We start from the raw sequence: 21,743 nt of genomic DNA on the forward strand, positions 1-21,743 counted from the left end.
GTGAAAAGCATCACACCATTGATAAAGTGATATCTATTTATTATAGTCCTTTGCTGGTAACGTAATTATTGATTGCCAATGTGAACGCAAATGGTTTTGCGGTGTAGTTGGTTATCACGTTATTCTAACACACTGGAGGTCTCTGGTTCAAATTCGGGCAAAGCGAATAATGTTAAAATTGTCATTTCCAAAATTTATTTCACTAAAAAATTGATTTTTTAATCAAGATTCATCTAATCAGATTATAAGAAAGTTTATCTTTCTCATCCTTTTGTTTTTGATTGAATATGATAACACTCAACTTGCAGAATCAATTTTTGTTATCATCTATCTCGTTTCGTTCCCATTCTCACAAGCTAAAAATAAAATAGAGTAGCTCAGGCCTGAGTCATGTTGGACCCATTTTGATGTTTGGAGTTGGAGATATACAAACACACAGAAAAAAATGATTTCACCAACACTAAATAAACGCATGGTGAAAAGAATCACACCACTTATAAAGTGATCTCTATCTAATATGGTCGTTTGCTGGTAACGTAATTATTGATTGCCAATGTGAACGCAAATGGTTTTGTGGTGTATTTGGTTATCACGTTAGTCTAACACACTGAAGGACTCCGGTTCAAATCTGGGCAAAGCCAATTATGTTAAATTTATTTAATCAGATTATTAGAAAGTTCTTCTTTCTCATCCTTTTTTTTCCTGAATATGATACTACTCAACTTGCTGAATCAATTTTTGTTATCATCAATCTCGTTTCGTTCCCATTCTCACATGCAAAAAATAAAATAGGGTAGCTCAGGCCTGAGTCATGTTGGATCCATTAAGATGCTTGGAGTTGGAGATATACAAACACACAGAAAAAAAAAATGATTTCTCCAACACTAAACAAAACGCATGGTGAAAAGAATCACACCACTGATAAAGTGATCTCCATCTAATATGGTCCTTTGCTGGTAACGTAATTATTGATTGCCAATGTGAACGCAAATGGTTTTGTGGTGTAGTTGGTTATCACGTCAGTCTAATACACTGAAGGTTTTCGGTTCAAGACCGGGCGAAACCAATAATGTTAAATTTGTCGTTTGCAAAATTTATTTCACAAAAAAATTGATTTTTTAATCAAGATTCATCTAATCAGATTATTAGAAAGTTTTTTTTTTCTCATCCTTTTTTTTTTCAGAATATGATACTACTCAACTTGATGAATTAATTTTTGTTCTTATCTGTCTCGTTTCGTTGCCATTCTCACAAGCTAAAAATAAAATAGGGTACCTCAGGCCTGAGTCATGTTGGATCCATTTTGATGTTTGGAGTTGGAGATATAAAAACACACAGATAAAAAATGATTTCTGTAACACTAAACAAAACGTATGGGGAAAAGCATCACACCACTGATAAAGTGATCTCCATCTAATATAGTCCTTTGCTGGTAACGTAATTATTGATTGCCAATGGGAATGCAAATGGTTTTGTGGTGTAGTTTATTATCATGTTAGTCTAAGACACTGAAGGTCTCCGGTTCAAGTCCTGGAATGTTAAATTTGCAATTTCCAAAATTGATTTTTTTAATCTAGATTTATCTAATCAGAGTATAAGAAAGTTTTTGTTTCGTGTCCATTTTTTTTTCTGAATTTGATACTACTCAACTTGCTGAATCAAATTTTGTTATAATCTATCTCGTTTCGTTCCCATTCTCACAAGCTAAAAATAAAATAGGGTAGCTCTGTCCTGAGTCATGTTGGATCCATTTTGATGTTTGGAGTTGGAGATATAAAAACACACAGAAAAAAAAATGATTTCTCCAACCCTTAACAAAACGCATGGGGAAAAGCATCACACCACTGATAAAGTGATCTCCATCTAATATGGTACTTTACTGCTAATGTAATTATTGATTTCCAATGCGAACGTGAATGGTTTTGTAGTGTAGTTGGTTATCACGTCAGTCCAACACACTAAAGGTCTCCGGTTCAAGTTGGGGAGAAGCTAATAATGTTAAATTTGCCGTTTGCAAAATTTATTTCACTAAAAAATTGATTTTTTAATCAAGATTGATCTAATCAGATTATTATAAAGTTTTTCTTTCTCATCTTTTTTTTTCCTGAATATGATACTACTCAACTTGCTGAATCAATTCTTGTTATCATCTATCTTGTTTCGTTCCCATTCTAACAAGCAAAAAATAAAATTGGGTAGCTCAGGCCTGAGTCATGCTGGATCCATTTTGATGTTTGGAGTTGGAGATATAAAAACACACAGAAAAAGAAAATGATTTCTCCAACACAAAACAAAACGTATGGTGAAAAGCATCACACCACTGATAAAGTGATCTCCATCTAATATGGTCCTATGCTGGGTACTTAATTATTGATTGCCAATGTGAATGCAAATGGTTTTGTGGTGTAGTTGGTTATCACGTCAGTCTAATACACTGAAGGTTTTCGGTTCAAGACCGGGCGAAACCAATAATGTTAAATTTGTCGTTTCCAAAATTTATTTCATTAAAAAATTGATTTTTTAATGAAGATTCATCTAATCAGATTATTAGAAAGTTTTTTTTTCTCATCCTTTTTTTTTTCTGAATATGATACTACTCAACTTGCTGAATTAATTTTTGTTCTCATCTGTCTCGTTTTGTTCCCATTCTCACAAGCTAAACATAAAATAGGGTACTTCGCCTGAGTCATGTTGGATCCATTTTGATGTTTTGAGTTGGAGATATAAAAACACACAGAAAAAAATTAATGATTTCTCCAAAACTAAACAAAACGCATGGGGAAAAGCATCACACCATTGATAAAGTGATCTCCATCTAATATAGTCCTTTGCTGGTAATGTAATTATTGATTGCCAATGTGAATGCCAATGGTTTTGTGGTGTAGTTGGTTATCACGACAATCTAACACACTGAAGGTCTTCGGTCCAATGCCGGGCGAAGCCAATATTGTAAAATTTGCGGTTTGCAAAATTTATATAACTAAAAAGTTTTTTTTTAATAAAGATTCATCTAATCAGATTATTAGAAAGTTTTCCTTTCTCAACCTTTTTTTTTTGGTCTGAATATGATACTACTCAACTTGCTGAATTAATTTTTGTACTCATCTGTCTCGTTTCATTCCCATTCTAGCAAGCTAATAATAAAATAGGGTAGCTCAGGCCAGAGTCATGTTGGATCCATTTTGATGTTTGGAGTTGGAGATATAAAAACACAAAAAAAAAAAATGATTTTTGCAACACAAAACAAAACGAATGGGGAAAAGCATCACATCACTGATAAAGTGATCTCCATCTAATATAGTCCTTTGCTGGTAACATAATTATTGATTGCCAATGTGAATGCAAATGGTTTTGTGGTGTAGTTGGTTATCACGTCAGTCTAACACACTGAAGGAATTTGCGGTTTGCAAAATTTTTATTACTAAAAAATTGATTTTTTTATCAAGATTCTTCTAATCAGATTATTAGAAAGTTTTTCTTTCTCAACTTTTTTTTTTTTGTTCTGAATATGATACTACTCAACTTGCTGAATTAATTTTTGTTCTCATCTGTCTCGTTTCATTCCCATTCTAGCAACCTAATAATAAAATAGGGTAGCTCAGGCCTGAGTCATGTTGGATCCATTTTGATGTTTGGAGTTGGAGATATAAAAATGCACAGAAAAAAAAATGAATTCTCCAACACTAAACAAAACGCATGGGGAAAAGCATCACACCATTGATAAAGTGATCTCCATCTAATATGGTCCTTTGCTGGTAACGTAACTATTGATTGCCAATGTGAACGCGAATGGTTTCGTGGTGTAGTTGGTTGTCACGTCAGTCTAACACACTGGAAGGTTTCCGGTTCCAGTCCAGGCGAAGCCAATAATGTTAATTTGCCGTTTAAAAAATTTATTTCACTAAAAAATTGATTTTTTAATCAAGATTCATCTAATCAGATTATTATAATGTTTTTCTTTCTCAACCTTTTTTTTGTTCTGAATATGATACTACTTAACTTGATGAATTAATTTTCGTTCTCATCTATCTCGTTTCGTTCCCATTCTCACAAGCTAAAAATAAAATAGGGTAGCTCAGGCCTGAGTCGTGTTGGACCCATTTTGATGTTTGGAGTTCGAGTTATAAAAGGACACAGAGAAAGAAATGATATCTCCAACACTAAACAAAACGCATGTGGAAAAGCATCACACCACTGATAAAGTGATCTCCATCTAATATGGTCATTTGCTAGAAACGTAATTATTGATTGCCAATGTGGACGCGAATGGTTTCGTGGTATAGTTGGTTATCACGTCAGTCTAACACACTGAAGGTCTCCGGTTCAAGTCCGGACGAGGCGAATAATGTTAAATTTGCCATTTCCAAAACTTATTTCACTAAAAAAATTGATTTTTTAATCAAGAATAATCTAATCATATTATTAGAAAGATTTTCATTCTCAACCTTTTTTTTTTTTTTTTTCTGAATATGATACTTCTCAACTTGCTGAGTCAATTTTTGTTCTCATCTATCTTGTTTCGTTCCCACTCTCACCCGCTAAAAATAAAATAGGGTACCTCAGGCCTGAGTCACATCGGATCCATTTTGATGTTTAGAGTTGGAGATTTAAAAACAAACAGAAAAAAAAAAAAAAGATTTCTCCAACACTAAACAAAACGCAAGAGGAAAAGCATCACACCACTGATAAAGTGATCTCCATCTAATATGGTCCTTTGCTGGTAACGTAACTATTAATTGCCAATGTGAACATGTATGGTTTTATGGTATAGTTGGTTATCACGTCAGTCTAAAACACTAAAGGTCTCCAGTTCAACTCTGGGCGAAGCCAATAATATTAAATTTGCCGTTTGCAAAATTTATTTCACTAGAAAATTAATTTTTTTAATCAAGATTTATCTAATCAGATTATTAGAAAGTTTTTCTTTCTCAACCTTCTTTCTTGTTCTGAATATGATACTACTCAACGTGATGAATTAATTTTTGTTCTCATCTGTCTCGTTTCGTTCCCATTCTCACAAGCTAAAAATAAAATAGGGTACCTCAGGCCTGAGTCACGTTGGATCCATTTTGATGTTTGGAGTTGGAGATTTAAAAACACACAGGATAAAAATGATTTCTCCAACACTAAACAAAACGCATAGGGAAAAGCATCACACCACTGACAAAGTGACCCCCATCTAATATGGTCATATGCAAGAAACGTAATTATTGATTGCCAATGTGAACGCGAATGGTTTCGTGCTATAGTTGGTTATCACGTCAGTCTAACACACTGAAGGTCTCCGGTTTAAAAACGGGAGAAGCCAATAATGTTAAATTTGCCGTTTGCAAAACTTATTTCACTACAAAAATTGATTTTTTAATCATATCTAATCAGATAATTAGAAAGTTTTTCATTCTCATCCTTTTTTTTTTTTTTTTCTGAATATGATTCTTCTCAACTTGCTGAATCAATTTTTGTTCTCATCTATTTTGTTTCGTTCCCGCTCTCACAAGATAAAAATAAAATAGGGTAGCTCAGGCCTGAGTCACGTTGAATCCATTTTGATGTTTGGAGTTGGAGATTTAAAAACACACAGAATAAAAATGATTTCTCCAACACTAAACAAAACGCATGAGGAAAAGCATCACACCACTGATAAAGTGATCTCCATCTAATATGGTCCTTTGCTGGTAACGTAACTATTGATTGCCAATGTGAACGTGAATGGTTTTATGGTGTTGTTGGTTATCACGTCAGTCGAACACACTGAAAGTCTCCGGTTCAGGTCCGGACAAAGCCAATAATGTTAAATTTGCCGTTTGCAAAATTTATTTCACAAAAAAATTGATTTTTTAATCAAGATTTATCTAATCAGATTATTAGAAAGTTTTTGTTTCTCAACCTTCTTTTTTGTTCTGAATATGATACTACTCAACTTGATGAATTAATTTTTGTTCTTATCTGTCTCGTTTCGTTCCCATTCTCACAAGCTAAAAATAAAATAGGGTACCTCAGGCCTGAGTCATGTTGGATCCATTTTGATGTTTGGAGTTGGAGATATAAAAACACACAGATAAAAAATGATTTCTGTAACACTAAAAAATACGTATGGGGAAAAGCATCACACCACTGATAAAGTGATCTCCATCTAATATAGTCCTTTGCTGGTAACGTAATTATTGATTGCCAATGTGAATGCAAATGGTTTTGTGGTGTAGTTTATTATCATGTTAGTCTAAGACACTGAAGGTCTCCGGTTCAAGTCCTGGAATGTTAAATTTGCCATTTCCAAAATTGATTTTTTTAATCAAGATTTATCTAATCAGAGTATTAGAAAGTTTTTGTTTCGTGTCCATTTTTTTTTCTGAATGTGATACTACTCAACTTGCCGAATCAATTTTTGTTATAATCTATCTCGTTTCGTTCCCATTCTCACAAGCTAAAAATAAAATAGGGTAGCTCTGTCCTGAGTCATGTTGGATCCATTTTGATGTTTGGAGTTGGAGATATAAAAACACACAGAAAAAAAAATGATTTCTCCAACCCTTAAAAAAACGCATGGGGAAAAGCATCACACCACTGATAAAGTGATCTCCATCTAATATGGTCCTATGCTTGGTACTTAATTATTGATTGCCAATGTGAATGCAAATGGTTTTGTGGTGTAGTTGGTTATCACGTCAGTCTAATACACTGAAGGTTTTCGGTTCAAGACCGGGCGAAACCAATAATGTTAAATTTGTCGTTTCCAAAATTTATTTCAATAAAAAATTGATTTTTTAATCAAGATTCATCTAATCAGATTATTAGAAAGTTTTTTTTTCTCATCCTTTTTTTTTCTGAATATGATACTACTCAACTTGCTTAATTAATTTTTGTTCTCATTTGTCTCGTTTTGTTCCCATTCTCACAAGCTAAACATAAAATAGGGTACTTCGCCTGAGTCATGTTGGATCCATTTTGATGTTTTGAGTTGGAGATATAAAAACACACAGAAAAAAATTAATGATTTCTCCAAAACTAAACAAAACGCATGGGGAAAAGCATCACACCATTGATAAAGTGATCTCCATCTAATATAGTCCTTTGCTGGTAATGTAATTATTGATTGCCAATGTGAATGCCAATGGTTTTGTGGTGTAGTTGGTTATCACGACAATCTAACACACTGAAGGTCTTTGGTCCAATGCCGGGCGAAGCCAATATTGTAAAATTTGCGGTTTGCAAAATTTATATAACTAAAAAGTTTTTTTTTAATAAAGATTCATCTAATCAGATTATTAGGAAGTTTTCCTTTCTCAACCTTTTTTTTTTTGGTCTTAATATGATACTACTCAACTTGCTGAATTAATTTTTGTTCTCATCTGTCTCGTTTCATTACCATTCTAGCAAGCTAATAATAAAATAGGGTAGCTCAGGCCAGAGTCATGTTGGATCCATTTTGATGTTTGGAGTTGGAGATATAAAAACACAAAAAAAAAATTGATTTTTGGAACACAAAACAAAACGAACGGGGAAAAGCATCACACCACTGATAAAGTGATCTCCATCTAATATAGTCCTTTGCTGGTAACATAATTATTGATTGCCAATGTGAATGCAAATGGTTTTGTGGTGTAGTTGGTTATCACGTCAGTCTAACACACTGAAGGAATTTGCGGTTTGCAAAATTTTTATTACTAAAAAATTGATTTTTTTATCAAGATTCTTCTAATCAGATTATTAGAAAGTTTTTCTTTCTCAACTTTTTTTTTTTGTTCTGAATATGATACTACTCAACTTGCTTAATTAATTTTTGTTCTCATCTATCTCGTTTCATTCCCATTCTAGCAACCTAATAATAAAATATCGTAGCTCAGGCCTGAGTCATGTTGGATCCATTTTGATGTTTGGAGTTGGAGATATAAAAATACACAGAAAAAAAAATGAATTCTCCAACACTAAACAAAACGCATGGGGAAAAGCATCACACCATTGATAAAGTGATCTCCATCTAATATGGTCCTTTGCTGGTAACGTAACTATTGATTGCCAATGTGAACGCGAATGGTTTCGTGGTGTAGTTGGTTGTCACGTCAGTCTAACACACTGGAAGGTTTCCGGTTCCAGTCCAGGCGAAGCCAATAATGTTAATTTGCCGTTTAAAAAATTTATTTGACTAAAAAATTGATTTTTTAATCAAGATTCATCTATCTCGTTTCGTTCTCATCTATCTCGTTTCGTTCCTATTCTCACAAGCTAAAAATAAAATAAGGTAGCTCAGGCCTGAGTCATGTTGGACCCATTTTGATGTTTGGAGTTCGAGTTATAAAAGGACACAGAGAAAGAAATGATATCTCCAACACTAAACAAAACGCATGTGGAAAAGTATCACACCACTGATAAAGTGATCTCCATCTAATATGGTCATTTGCTAGAAACGTAATTATTGATTGCCAATGTGGATGTGAATGGTTTCGTGGTATAGTTGGTTATCACGTCAGTCTAACACACTGAAGGTCTCCGGTTCAAGTCCGGACGAGGCCAATAATGTTAAATTTGCCATTTCCAAAACTTATTTCACTAAAAAAATTGATTTTTTAATCAAGATTTATCTAATCAGATTATTAGAAAGTTTTTCTTTCTCAACCTTCTTTCTTGTTCTGAATATGATACTACTCAACGTGATGAATTAATTTTTGTTCTCATCTGTCTCGTTTCGTTCCCATTCTCACAAGCTAAAAATAAAAAAGGGTAACTCAGGCCTGAGTCACGTTGGATCCATTTTGATGTTTGGAGTTGGAGATTTAAAAACACACAGAATAAAAATGATTTCTCCAACACAAAACAAAACGCATGGGGAAAAGCATCACACCACTGATAAAGTAATCCCCATCTAATATGGTCATATGCTAGAAACGTAATTATTGATTGCCAATGTGAACGCGAATGGTTTCATGGTATAGTTGGTTATCACGTCAGTCTAACACACTGAAGGTCTCCGGTTAAAAAACGGGAGAAGCCAATAATGTTAAATTTGCCGTTTGCAAAACTTATTTCACTAAAAAAATTGATTTTTTAATCAAGAATCATCTAATCAGATTATTAGAAAGTTTTTCATTCTCATCCTTTTTTTTTTCTGAATATGATTCTTCTCAACTTGCTGAATCAATTTTTGTTCTCATCTATCTTGTTTCGTTCCCGCTCTCACAAGCTAAAAATAAAATAGGGTAGCTCAGGCCTGAGTCACGTTGAATCCATTTTGATGTTTGGAGTTGGAGATTTAAAAACACACAGAATAAAAATGATTTCTCCAACACTAAACAAAACGCATGAGGAAAAGCATCACACCACTGATAAAGTGATCTCCATCTAATATGGTCCTTTGCTGGTAACGTAACTATTGATTGCCAATGTGAACGTGAATGGTTTTATGGTGTTGTTGGTTATCACGTCAGTCTAACACACTGAAAGTCTCCGGTTCAGGTCCGGACATAGCCAATAATGTTAAATTTGCCGTTTGCAAAATTTATTTCAAAAAAAAATTGATTTTTTAATCAAGATTTATCTAATCAGATTATTAGAAAGTTTTTGTTTCTCAACCTTCTTTTTTGTTCTGAATATGATACTACTCAACTTGATGAATTAATTTTTGTTCTTATCTGTCTCGTTTCGTTCCCATTCTCACAAGCTAAAAATAAAATAGGGTACCTCAGGCCTGAGTCATGTTGGATCCATTTTGATGTTTGGAGTTGGAGATATAAAAACACACAGATAAAAAATGATTTCTGTAACACTAAAAAAAACGTATGGGGAAAAGCATCACACCACTGATAAAGTGATCTCCATCTAATATAGTCCTTTGCTGGTAACGTAATTATTGATTGCCAATGTGAATGCAAATGGTTTTGTGGTGTAGTTTATTATCATGTTAGTCTAAGACACTGAAGGTCTCCGGTTCAAGTCCTGGAATGTTAAATTTGCCATTTCCAAAATTGATTTTTTTAATCAAGATTTATCTAATCAGAGTATTAGAAAGTTTTTGTTTCGTGTCCATTTTTTTTTCTGAATGTGATACTACTCAACTTGCTGAATCAATTTTTGTTATAATCTATCTCGTTTCGTTCCCATTCTCACAAGCTAAAAATAAAATAGGGTAGCTCTGTCCTGAGTCATGTTGGATCCATTTTGATGTTTGGAGTTGGAGATATAAAAACACACAGAAAAAAAAATGATTTCTCCAACCCTTAACAAAACGCATGGGGAAAAGCATCACACCACTGATAAAGTGATCTCCATCTAATATGGTCCTATGCTTGGTACTTAATTATTGATTGCCAATGTGAATGCAAATGGTTTTGTGGTGTAGTTGGTTATCACGTCAGTCTAATACACTGAAGGTTTTCGGTTCAAGACCGGGCGAAACCAATAATGTTAAATTTGTCGTTTCCAAAATTTATTTCAATAAAAAATTGATTTTTTAATCAAGATTCATCTAATCAGATTATTAGAAAGTTTTTTTTTCTCATCCTTTTTTTTTCTGAATATGATACTACTCAACTTGCTGAATTAATTTTTGTTCTCATCTGTCTCGTTTTGTTCCCATTCTCACAAGCTAAACATAAAATAGGGTACTTCGCCTGAGTCATGTTGGATCCATTTTGATGTTTTGAGTTGGAGATATAAAAACACACAGAAAAAAATTAATGATTTCTCCAAAACTAAACAAAACGCATGGGGAAAAGCATCACACCATTGATAAAGTGATCTCCATCTAATATAGTCCTTTGCTGGTAATGTAATTATTGATTGCCAATGTGAATGCCAATGGTTTTGTGGTGTAGTTGGTTATCACGACAATCTAACACACTGAAGGTCTTTGGTCCAATGCCGGGCGAAGCCAATATTGTAAAATTTGCGGTTTGCAAAATTTATATAACTAAAAAGTTTTTTTTTAATAAAGATTCATCTAATCAGATTATTAGGAAGTTTTCCTTTCTCAACCTTTTTTTTTTTGGTCTTAATATGATACTACTCAACTTGCTGAATTAATTTTTGTTCTCATCTGTCTCGTTTCATTACCATTCTAGCAAGCTAATAATAAAATAGGGTAGCTCAGGCCAGAGTCATGTTGGATCCATTTTGATGTTTGGAGTTGGAGATATAAAAACACAAAAAAAAAATGATTTTTGGAACACAAAACAAAACGAACGGGGAAAAGCATCACACCACTGATAAAGTGATCTCCATCTAATATAGTCCTTTGCTGGTAACATAATTATTGATTGCCAATGTGAATGCAAATGGTTTTGTGGTGTAGTTGGTTATCACGTCAGTCTAACACACTGAAGGAATTTGCGGTTTGCAAAATTTTTATTACTAAAAAATTGATTTTTTTATCAAGATTCTTCTAATCAGATTATTAGAAAGTTTTTCTTTCTCAACTTTTTTTTTTTTGTTCTGAATATGATACTACTCAACTTGCTGAATTAATTTTTGTTCTCATCTATCTCGTTTCATTCCCATTCTAGCAACCTAATAATAAAATATGGTAGCTCAGGCCTGAGTCATGTTGGATCCATTTTGATGTTTGGAGTTGGAGATATAAAAATACACAGAAAAAAAAATGAATTCTCCAACACTAAACAAAAGGCATGGGGAAAAGCATCACACCATTGATAAAGTGATCTCCATCTAATATGGTCCTTTGCTGGTAACGTAACTATTGATTGCCAATGTGAACGCGAATGGTTTCGTGGTGTAGTTGGTTGTCACGTCAGTCTAACACACTGGAAGGTTTCCGGTTCCAGTCCAGGCGAAGCCAATAATGTTAATTTGCCGTTTAAAAAATTTATTTGACTAAAAAATTGATTTTTTAATCAAGATTCACCTATCTCGTTTCGTTCTCATCTATCTCGTTTCGTTCCTATTCTCACAAGCTAAAAATAAAATAAGGTAGCTCAGGCCTGAGTCATGTTGGACCCATTTTGATGTTTGGAGTTCAAGTTATAAAAGGACACAGAGAAAGAAATGATATCTCCAACACTAAACAAAACGCATGTGGAAAAGTATCACACCACTGATAAAGTGATCTCCATCTAATATGGTCATTTGCTAGAAACGTAATTATTGATTGCCAATGTGGATGTGAATGGTTTCGTGGTATAGTTGGTTATCACGTCAGTCTAACACACTGAAGGTCTCCGGTTCAAGTCCGGACGAGGCCAATAATGTTAAATTTGCCATTTCCAAAACTTATTTCACTAAAAAAATTGATTTTTTAATCAAGATTTATCTAATCAGATTATTAGAAAGTTTTTCTTACTCAACCTTCTTTCTTGTTCTGAATATGATACTACTCAACGTGATGAATTAATTTTTGTTCTCAACGTGATACTACTCAACGTGATGAATTAATTTTTACTCAACCTTTTTTCTTACTCAATCAGGCCTGAGTCACGTTGGATCCATTTTGATGTTTGGAGTTGGAGATTTAAAAACACACAGAATAAAAATGATTTCTCCAACACAAAACAAAACGCATGGGGAAAAGCATCACACCACTGATAAAGTAATCCCCATCTATTATGGTCATATGCTAGAAACGTAATTATTGATTGCCAATGTGAACGCTAATGGTTTCATGGTATAGTTGGTTATCACGTCAGTCTAACACACTGAAGGTCTCCGGATAAAAAACGGGAGAAGCCAATAATGTTAAATTTGCCGTTTGCAAAACTTATTTCACTAAAAAAATTGATTTTTTAATCAAGAATCATCTAATCAGATTATTAGAAAGTTTTTCATTCTCATCCTTTTTTTTTTTCTGAATATGATTCTTCTCAACTTGCTGAATCAATTTTTGTTCTCATCTATCTTGTTTCGTTCCCGCTCTCACAAGCTAAAAATAAAATAGGGTAGCTCAGGCATGAGTCACGTTGAATCCATTTTGATGTTTGGAGTTGGAGATTTAAAAACACACAGAATAAAAATGATTTCTCCAACACTAAATAAAACGCATGAGGAAAAGCATCACACCACTGATAAAGTGATCTCCATCTAATATGGTCCTTTGCTGGTAACGTAACTATTGATTGCCAATGTGAACGTGAATGGTTTTATGGTGTAGTTGGTTATCACGTCAGTCTAACACACTGAAGGTCTCTGGTTCAAGTCCGGACAAAGCCAATAATGTTAAATTTGCCGTTTGCAAAATTTATTTCACAAAAAAATTGATTTTTTAATCAAGATTTATCTAATCAGATTATTAGAAAGTTTTTGTTTCTCAACCTTCTTTTTTGTTCTGAATATAATACTACTAAACTTGATGAATTAATTTTTGTTCTTATCTGTCTTGTTTCGTTCCCATTCTCACAAGCTAAAAATAAAATAGGGTACCTCAGGCCTGAGTCATGTTGGATCCATTTTGATGTTTGGAGTTGGAGATATAAAAACACACAGAAAAAAAAAGGATTTCTCCAACACTAAACAAAACGTATGGGGAAAAGCATCACCCCGCTGATAAAGTGATCTCCATCTAATATGGTCCCTTGCTAGTAACGTAATTATTGATTGCCAATGTGAACACGAATGGTTTTGTGGTGTAGTTGGTTATCACGTCAGTCTAACATATGAAGGTCTCCGGTTCAAGTCCGGGCGAAGCCAATAATATTAAATTTGCCTTTTGCATAAAAATTTATTTCACTAAAAAATTGACTTTTTAATCAAGATTCATCTAATCAGATTATTAGAAAGTTTTTCTTTCTCATCCTTTTTTTTTCCTGAATATGATACTACTCAACCAGCTGAATCAATTTTTGTTCTCATCTGTCTCATTTCGTTCCTGTGTGTTGGTCCCGAAAGGGTGGTGAGAAGTCTAGAGGGGGGTGAATAGACTTCTCTAACTTTTTAAACTTTCTTCGTAAACACACAAGGGAAATAACGCTTTGGTAATTTCAACTCTAAGTAACAAGCATCAACAAGTTAAACAACTTAGAGTGTGCAATGGAATAGGTAGCGAAAAAGTGTTATGCTTAATAGTGCGGTGCTCAAAGAGAGATTCTAGACATGCAACATGTTAGAAACACTTGATATGGTTCAAAGATGATATACGTAAAGTTTGGCTTGCATGCAAACATGGGAACTATCAAACCCAGACCTATAAAGATATGCGATAAATCGTAATCGAGTTAGTTCACAGTTAGAATAAGCATGCACAAAATATATGAGCAGTAAGTAAATAGAGAGAGAGATTTATAGTGGTTCAGAGGTGGTGTAATCCTCTTAGTTCACTCTTCTCCTTTCACTTCAAGAAGGAAATTCACTATTCTTCGATCACCCAGATACAATAGTGAATAAGTGTCCACCGACACTTCTCCGAGTGCTTCGCACAAAGCTACACTCCTCCAAGGTTTTTCGCAAGCTCCTCTTGTTACTCCGCCTTCCCGAGTACTTCGCACCAAGCTGTACTCCTACACCACGAGAACTACGCACAAAGCTACGCTCTCACAGGGTTTTCACAAGCTCCTCTTGTTACTATGCCCTTTACACCGAGTGCTACGCACAAAGCTACACTCTCACAGGGTTTTCACAAGCTCCTCTTGTTACTCTGCCCTTTACAGCGAGTGCTACGCACAAAGCTACACTCAACCAGGGTTTTTCACTCTCTCTAGTTACTCCGCCCTCTTTCTACACTCAGTAGAGAATATTACAAAGAGATAAAATTTCCCTCTCACTCAGACTTGAATGTAATTCTATGAAGCTTTGTTTCCCCCTTTTCGGCTAATTAAAAATAGCTTGTATCTTTTGCTTGTATGTCTTAGCCGTTGTTCAAGTCGTTCTAGTCTTCAAGTCTGCTTGGACAATTTATAGCCAATGGAAGCTATTTGCCCGTTGATCAACTTTCGATCTCGATCGTCCATTTTGAATTGTAGTTGATCAAATGATATTGTCTACTTGATATGAAATATTAGGTAGAAGTCTTTTCTCCTTTTGTCAGATGATTTGAACATTTTGCCCGTTGCCGTGTCTTGAATTTTGTAGCCTCCAAAATTTGAATAAGTTCGGCGCGGCAAGCTTGATATTTCTTGTCCTTCATAAATGCTCTGACATGTCAAGTTGATCAAATAATTTATCTGCTGATTTTTGCTTGAGTATGAAACAATTTCTCCGTGAATCAGCCTTCTTCGAGCGTCTCCAGTTCCACCGTAAAAAGTTGATGTTCAGATAAAAATATATCAGTTATTTTCTCCTTCATGATCCTTATAGAATAATATACTGGAACCTTCTGTAAAAGCTTTATTGTTGTTCATGGTGAGATGCTCTATTTCGATTTTATGCTTGGTCCACCATACTTGGTGTGTTTCTTGATCTGGTCCACCATACCTTGTGCATTCTCCTTAGTTAGTCTCCAACTAGGTTAGTCTCCATTTTAGACTAGCTAGCTAGTCTCCACTTGAGCCTAGTCTCCCATGTTGGCCATTTTAGACTAGCTAGCTAGTCTCCACTGGAGCCTAGTCTCCCATGTTGGTTGGTCTCCATACGGTTTAGATAGTCTCCCATACGGTAGCTAGTCTCCATACGGTTTAGATAGTCTCCCATACGGTATTAGCTAGTCTCCCAAGTAAGGGAGTAAAAATGCTTCACTTGAGATTCAAACTTAGGATCATTTAGCATATCTCACACACATATCATCCAACTCCTCTAGCATGGTTCTTGGTGATTTATCCACATCATAATTGTGTTAAGCTATAATCCCGCTTAACTTCTTCAAATAAATTATGAACTTTCAGACTTGTACATGGGTTGCATGATATGGGTGCACCATACTCTGTAGACTCAAACTTACTCAAATAGAATAAAATTGGGGACTACTTAATTTTTCAAAAATACATTCGGCTCATCAAAATTTACAATATATTCCTAACACTGTGACACCCCGTAATCCAAATTCAATGATGGGGTTAATTAAGAAATTAATCCTAATTCAATTGATAATTTAATTCCTTAAATTCCTAAAAATTCAATAGTCGGGAACTAGCAATTGACTAGTCAACCCAAAGACAAGTGTTGTACCTAAAGCTTTGTTATTTGTTCCCTTGTTCCCTTATACCTCTTCATTTTAGTAAGGGTAGCAAAGACATTTCACTCGATGTTCGAATTGCAAGCTAACCTAAAGGACACCCCTCATTCTTTTCCCTTACACTTTCTAAACTTGAGCTCATCCTTCTCTCTAAAAGTTAGATAGCTTTTCTTCCAAGCCATGTTGGAGCTTTGCCAAATCTTCAAAGTTTGTCTCCAAGATTCCACCTTTCCTACCTTTGAGCATCTAGGAGGGTAAGATCTTTTTTTATCTTGTGTTTTTAGTGTTTTCTAAGGTGTCTTTTCTTAAAGATAGAATCTTTATGATCTTTTGGTGTGTTCTTGAAGTGGGTGTGGAAGGTGAACCTTATTAGGAGCTTGGTGAAGTGTTAAGTGAAGGTTTTTGTCTACAAGAGGTAACCCATGCTCTACAAAATCTATTTTGCTCACCTATATGATGATTTCTTGGATTCTACATGTGTTTTGATGTGAAATGTGAGTGTTGATGCATTGTCTTGTGAAAATTCATATCTAGAGCTTGTTATTAGGGTTAATGTATGCCATTACTTGGCTATTCCTTTGATTCAAGTAATTTTTTTGTATTTGGTTAGTTTTGGCATGTTTTGGACTTGAATTTGAGCATGGAATTGAAAATCACCGAAGGGATTGTTTTGGTACATGGTGTGTACCCGCGGGCGGAACGGCGGGCGGGGCACCACCCGTCGCCCCACCTGCGGGCTACAAGGCCTCGTGGGAGTGGTTCCCGCGGGTGGAACCATGGGTGGAAGTCCACCCGTGGCTCCACCCACGGGTACATATATGGTGTTGTTTGGGGATTTGTTCCCCGTGATTCTTTTGGCTCGGTATTTGGTCTTTTGACTTCCTAGTGTTCTTTTGTGTAAATATTTGAGTGTCTTGTTGATGTTTCGTATGTCTAGAACTATATGGTATGATTCCATGTAGGTTTTGGTGTCTTGAATCGTGCTAAGTGTTCAACCTTGTGATTCGTTGAACCATGATGGGTCTTGTGTGTTCTTTGGAACTATGTTTGGTTTAACCGTTTGATAAGCATGCTAGTTCGGTGTTTAAATGCTAACGTTTGTGTTGTTTGTCCTATCCTATTGTGGATGATGACTTGTGTTAATCATCGTTGTCGTTGGATTGTGATCCATTCCTTGATTGAGTATGGTTTCATATCTTCGTTGTGATCCGTTGATTGATTATTGTTGTGGTGTGGTGTGTGTGGCTGTACCTGGATTGCACGATTAATGGTATGGGACATTAGTCACCAAGGTACGGTAGTGGTCCTCGTGGTGGCCATGACGCGATTATGGAGTTTGTGACCTGTGTGATGGGTTCACGTATTTCTTGGGTGGCATGTGTTGTCGTGTGTGTGATCGGTACCTTGTGTACTATGAATCGGTGGTCTTGTTGGTGGTTGTTGGTGGGGGACGATGGTCCCAGGAGGGAAAAGGTTGGACTTGGTTGTACAGGGGTCCTCGAGGTAATTGTTGGAACTAGACATAAGGTTGGGGGTAGCCAAAAGGTTGGAACCGGGCATAAGGAAGGCATCTCAATTCGTGATGGGTGATGTCACGAAGGCTTGTGTAGCCGTTGTTGTGTGTTTCTCTATTTGTGAAATGTGTTGTCACAAAGGCAATGTGTTGCCAATGGTTGTGTCCTTATTCTCTTGTTTTATGCATGTCGGTGTTAATCTACTGTGTGATGGTAGATTATGCCTTGAGCCGTTCTTGTGAGTCGTTATTGCTTCTTGATGTCTTGGGATGTGTTCCCTTATCTTTGTTGTGAGTGCATAGAGTCTTGTGTTGATCTCTATCTTGGCTTTTGAATTGATATATACTATATCCCGTTTCATAAATGATTTTGTATGCATATAAACTATCTACATATGATATTTCATATGTATTGGTGGGTTACCAACATCATTCGCTGACCGGGCGTCGTCCCATATATATATTTGTGTTTCTTTCAGGTGCTGATTAGATGAGGGCGCGATCTAGAAGCTGTTAGAGTATATCCCCTTCTCTTTATGTTGGATTGGGCCTGCGTGCCTTTGTTTAGACTTAGATGTTATGTCGTTGACTTTGGTTTTGAGATTGATAGATTATGTTGCAGATGTTTACGCCTCTGCGTTCACCATTGTGTGAGCGTGGCATGACACTCTACGTTTTCCATCTATTTCATATCTAGTCTTCCGCTGTGTATGTTTTATGGTTAGTTTATCTGCATGTTTAAGGTTAAATTTGGTATGGAAATCGGGGGTGTTACAGTTGGTATCAGAGCATAGGTTTGAGCCTAGGATGATAGAGTCTAGACTTCTAAGTGGCTAAGTGTGGGTTGAGACCATAAGGTGACCATAAGAATCTAAAGTGTTTAAGCATAGGATTTCTTAGGATGCGCGGTGAGCTGAGCGTTGTTTATAGTTGTTTGCTTGTTTGTTGTCGTGTTGGTAATCGTGTTGTTGTTGTAGAAACTTGCGATGCCTCCTCGTCCTCGTGCACGTACGCCGGAGACCCCGACGAATGAGCAGCTTTCCCAGAACCTTCAGCAGTTGACGCAGACGATGCAGACCCTCAGTGAGTCCTTGTTGCAGAACAACCATCCCGTGCCACCTCCTCAGCCTGCCGGGCATAGGGACATGGGGCGTCTCGTGTCGGGTCACAGGCCACCGACCTTCGCGGGTGAAGAAGACCCGACTGTCTTGGAAGAGTGAATGAGGACGTTTGATAACATCTTTTCGGTTGTTGGTTGTTCGGAAGAGTGAAGAGTAGAGCTTGCAATGTTCTACTTCAGTCTTGAGGCCGATTTGTGGTGGATACATGAGGGCCCAACTTGCCTTGAGGAGCCTAAGTTTGGTTGGACCGCTCTGAAGGATCGGATGCGTGAGAGGTTTTATCCGGCGCATGTTAGAGCTGCAATGTACGAGGAATTCCTTCATCTCCAGCAATGATCTTTATCAGTGGTTGAGTGCCACAAGAGGGTCCTAGAGCTTGCGCGTTTCGCTCGGATGCTTGTGCCTACGGAGCTCGCCAAGGTTGAGAAGTTCATTGCTGGCTTGAACTACGAGGCTCGGAAGGCTCTAACCATGAGTAGGCCGAGTTCTTTGAAAGAAGCTTAACTGAGTGCCACGGATTTGTACCATGTTCAGCAGCTACAGCGAGGATCATTTGAGCTTGCAAGAAAAAGGACCGAGAGTGGAGATTCTTCCAACTACAAGAATCCGCGACCGAGTTTTCAAGCTAAGAATGCATCATCTCGAACCCAAGGACCCAATCGAGCGGAGCCTGGAAATCAAGCCAAGATGTTTCCGTGTCGTAGATGTGGGAAGGTGCATGCGGGTCAGGACTATCATGGTCAAGCGCTCTGGTGTTTTCGTTGCGGAGATAGGGGTCACAAGGTCGCCGAGTGCCCTTAGCAAGCCAATCAAAGGGCTTTGCCGCCACCCCCAGGAGCCGGAGGAGCAGCAGGAGGTAGCTCGAGCCGTGGAGCGACCAGGGCTAGGCCATCGGGGAGAGTCTTCGTGATGGGGCGATCACAGGCAGAGACCGAGGGCTTAGTTGAGGAGGAGCTAGCAGGTAACCTTCTTCTAGCCTACCATTATCTTTAGAACGCGTCTTGTTCTTTGTGCCTTCGTGTGTTGCCTTGTTTTCTTTGATTGTCTGTTGGAGTCTTCTCGTTATCCTTGTTATGTTTTCCTCTTTGGTGAATGATTCTTTTGGACCTAAGTGTAAGCCCTTCTTGATGAGTGATTCTTTTAGTTGTAAGTGCAAGCCTTTCATAGAGATAGTTGTTCATCCCTAAGATGAGTCATGCTTGGACTGGATTAAGTCCATAATTGTTGCACATGTACAATTGTAACCTTTCCTTCTTGTGAGTCACTTAAAATTCTCCAAGCAATTCTTTTAACTTGGAAAGGAAAATCCATAAAAATCCTTTATTGTGAAGCCTAAAAGACAAATAGACTTTTATTTGTAAACATTGAGTTTTAAACCCAAGTGTGCCATTTGCTAACCCAACCCTTTAACCATTTAAGCTAATTATACTTCTTAGAACCTACCCAATTTTAATTCCATCTAAACCATAAATTCTCACTTTACCCAAATCCCCAAATTAAATCATCTTTTTCCCAATTTTTCCCAAATCCCTAAATTCCCAAATTTTCTCTCTTCTCCCTCCCATTCTCCCTACCCGTAGAGTTCAGCCGGACCACCCCCCTCCCTCAACCCGTCGCCGCCGAGACCAAGCCGCCGTCGCCAGCTGCTGCCGGAGCTTCGCTGTCGACCTGCTATGTTGCTGCGACGCCGAGAGAGCAGCGAGAGAGTGAGAGGCAGCGAGAGTGAAGAAGAAAAGATGAGAAAAGTCTTGGGGTCCTTTTTGTTGAGTTTTGGGTCATTTCCAATCATGCCTTGGAGGTCAAGTTTGGCAAGGAAAGCGGAATGGGTGGATACCCATTATCTCGTTCTTGAAGGTAATGCTTTCGACCCGGAATCTTTCTCTAGTTCTATGTTGGATATGCTTAGATATCAAGGGTTGCTTGATGGGTTTCTCGCCATAAGGGCCGAGACGTACCCAAGTTTGGTTAAGGAATTCTATCGTCACATGGTTGTGACAAAGGATGGTGGTAAGCTTGAAATCACCTCTAAAGTGAGAGGCGTGAAAGTGGTTTTGTCTGAAAAGAGGCTAGCTCAGCTTTTGAGTTTATCTGCTTCGGGAGTTGCTTAGTACAGTGGTAACTCATGGATTAGTATGGATACCATGGGGTACCAGGACTATTTGAGTTATTTGTTGGGTCGCACGAGTGGTTTCACTCAAGCTTCAAGACCGGAGAAGAAGTGGCTGTCTGTCGAGCAAAGGATTTTGGTTTTGCTTGTGTCAGATTGTTTGTTGCTAAATAACAACAAAAGTCGGTTGTTGGGAAAGTTGGAGTGCACCTTTGCTTTTTGTCTTATGAACATGCTGAAGTTCAATCTGCCAGTCTTGATGTTGCAACATATGGTCTTTTGCCGTGATCACAACCGAAAGAGTCTACCATATGGTATGGTGTTGAACTGGATTCTTGTCAAGAAGGGTGTGAGCGTTGATGGTTGTATACTGAAGCCCGTGGGAAAAATGGTGTTGGATGCCATTAATCTACGAAGTTGCAACTTGTTTCAGTTGGACGATGGTGATTATATCACTCTGGAGGAGGTTGCTTAGAAGCCGTCTGAGGAAAGAGATGAGTTCGTTGCAGAGCTCGAGATCCCTGTCGGAAAGTTGAACCTCGCAGTTCAGAGCGTAGGAGGTGATATGGGGAATGAGGAAGAAGTAGGTCAAGAAGGGGAAACCGAGGCGGGGGAAGCTGCCGAAGCCGAGGAAAGTGACTCCGAGAGTGAATAAAACAGAAGGAGAAGAGAAGCCCGAACCAAAAGGGAGCACTACGCTATGACGCACGAGGAGCATTTGGTCACCTTGCTACGTCAACAGAACCGGATGATCGAAGAAGGCTTCGCTTTCATGAAGACGCAGTTTGTTGCCGTTCATCAGAGGCTAGATCAGATTGAGGCCAGCTCAAGCCGAAGAGGAGGAGACGACGATGGGTCCGAGGAGAGCACCGACGGATTCGAGAGCAAGTCGTTCTAGCTCAGTGTTGTGGTAACCCCGTTCACCCATTTTCCTTAGCTTGTGCTATCTTTTAGTTG

At 37.2% G+C, this 21,743-nt stretch overlaps 8 non-coding genes across 8 annotated transcripts; all 8 read left to right on the forward strand.

Annotated features, from left to right (window-relative positions):
• The first annotated feature begins 992 nt into the window (after positions 1 to 992).
• TRNAI-AAU lies at positions 993 to 1,066 on the forward strand. Its single transcript has one exon. It is a non-coding gene; the product is annotated as a tRNA-Ile (tRNA).
• Positions 1,067 to 2,394: 1,328 nt separating this feature from the next.
• On the forward strand, positions 2,395 to 2,468 carry TRNAI-AAU. The gene has a single exon. It is a non-coding gene; the product is annotated as a tRNA-Ile (tRNA).
• Positions 2,469 to 4,268: 1,800 nt separating this feature from the next.
• TRNAV-AAC lies at positions 4,269 to 4,342 on the forward strand. Its single transcript has one exon. It is a non-coding gene; the product is annotated as a tRNA-Val (tRNA).
• Positions 4,343 to 6,638: 2,296 nt separating this feature from the next.
• On the forward strand, positions 6,639 to 6,712 carry TRNAI-AAU. Its single transcript has one exon. It is a non-coding gene; the product is annotated as a tRNA-Ile (tRNA).
• A 1,725-nt stretch (positions 6,713 to 8,437) lies between these two features.
• TRNAV-AAC lies at positions 8,438 to 8,511 on the forward strand. Its single transcript has one exon. It is a non-coding gene; the product is annotated as a tRNA-Val (tRNA).
• A 1,807-nt stretch (positions 8,512 to 10,318) lies between these two features.
• Positions 10,319 to 10,392, forward strand: TRNAI-AAU. Its single transcript has one exon. It is a non-coding gene; the product is annotated as a tRNA-Ile (tRNA).
• Positions 10,393 to 12,117: 1,725 nt separating this feature from the next.
• TRNAV-AAC lies at positions 12,118 to 12,191 on the forward strand. Its single transcript has one exon. It is a non-coding gene; the product is annotated as a tRNA-Val (tRNA).
• An 887-nt stretch (positions 12,192 to 13,078) lies between these two features.
• Positions 13,079 to 13,152, forward strand: TRNAV-AAC. The gene has a single exon. It is a non-coding gene; the product is annotated as a tRNA-Val (tRNA).
• Positions 13,153 to 21,743: the final 8,591 nt, after the last annotated feature.

The sequence above is a fragment of the Ipomoea nil genome, unplaced genomic scaffold (assembly GCF_001879475.1).
Source record: "Ipomoea nil cultivar Tokyo-kokei standard unplaced genomic scaffold, Asagao_1.1 scaffold1570, whole genome shotgun sequence".
NCBI lineage: Eukaryota > Viridiplantae > Streptophyta > Magnoliopsida > Solanales > Convolvulaceae > Ipomoea > Ipomoea nil.